We start from the raw sequence: 1,202 nt of genomic DNA on the forward strand, positions 1-1,202 counted from the left end.
GATACCCTGACAACACAACTTTGCTTGCTGAAAGTGAGGATGACTTGAAGCACTTACTGATGAAGATTAGAATACAGTCTGCAGTATGGATTATATCTCAATATAAAGAAAACAAAAATCCTCAGAACTGGACCTATAAGCATCACAATAAATGGAGAAAAGATTGAAGTTGTCAAAGACTTCACATTGCTTGGTTCTAAAATCGACGCCAATGGAAGCAGCAGTCAAGACATCAGATGACGTGTAGCACTGGGCAAGTTGGCTGCCAAGGACCTCTTTCAAGTCCTGAGGAACAAAGATGTCTCCTTGAGGACTAAGGTACACCTGACACAAGCCATGATATTTTCAATCGCCTCATATGCATGTGAGAGCTGGACGACGAATAAGGAAGACCAAAGAATAATTGATGCATTTGAGTTGTGGTGCTGGCGAAAAATGCTGAAAGTACCATGGACTGCTGAAAGAACTAACAAATCTGTCCTGGCAGAGTGCAGCTGGAATGCTCCTTGGAAGTGAGAATGGCCAGACTTTGTCTCACCTATTTTGGTCATGTTATCAGAAGGGACCATTCCCTGGAGAAGGATGTCACACATGGTAAGGTGGAGGGTCAACGGAAGAGGGGAAGGCCCTCAACAAGATGGATTGACACAGTGGATGTGGCAATGGGCTCAAGTACAGCAAGGATCGTGGAGCTGGCGTGGGACTGGGCGTTCTTCTGTGCATACGATCACTATGAATTGGAGATGACTCGGCGGCACCTAACAACAACAACAATATGCAGATGACACAACCATGCTTGCTGAAAGCAAAAAGGACTTGAAGCAATTACTGATGGAGATCAAAGACTACATACAACCATCAGTATGAATTATACCTTAACATAAAGAAAACAAAAATTCTCCCAACTGGACCATTAAGCAACATCATGATAAACAGAAAAATACTGAAGTCAAAGATTTCATTTTACTTGCATCCACAATCAACACCCATGGAAGCAGCAGTCAAAAAAATCAAATGATATATTGCATTTGGCAAATCTGCTGCAAAAGACCTCTTTAAAGTGTTCAAGAACAAAGATGTCATTTTGGGGACTAAGGTGAGCCGACCCAAACTATTATATTTTCAAATCACCACATATGTATGTGAAAGCTGGACAATGAGTAAGGAAGACCAAAGAAGAATTGATGCCTTTGAATCATGGT

This window comes from Orycteropus afer, unplaced genomic scaffold (genome assembly GCF_000298275.1).
Source record: "Orycteropus afer afer isolate SDZICR_OR568_19922 unplaced genomic scaffold, OryAfe1.0 scaffold00113, whole genome shotgun sequence".
Classification (NCBI taxonomy): domain Eukaryota; kingdom Metazoa; phylum Chordata; class Mammalia; order Tubulidentata; family Orycteropodidae; genus Orycteropus; species Orycteropus afer.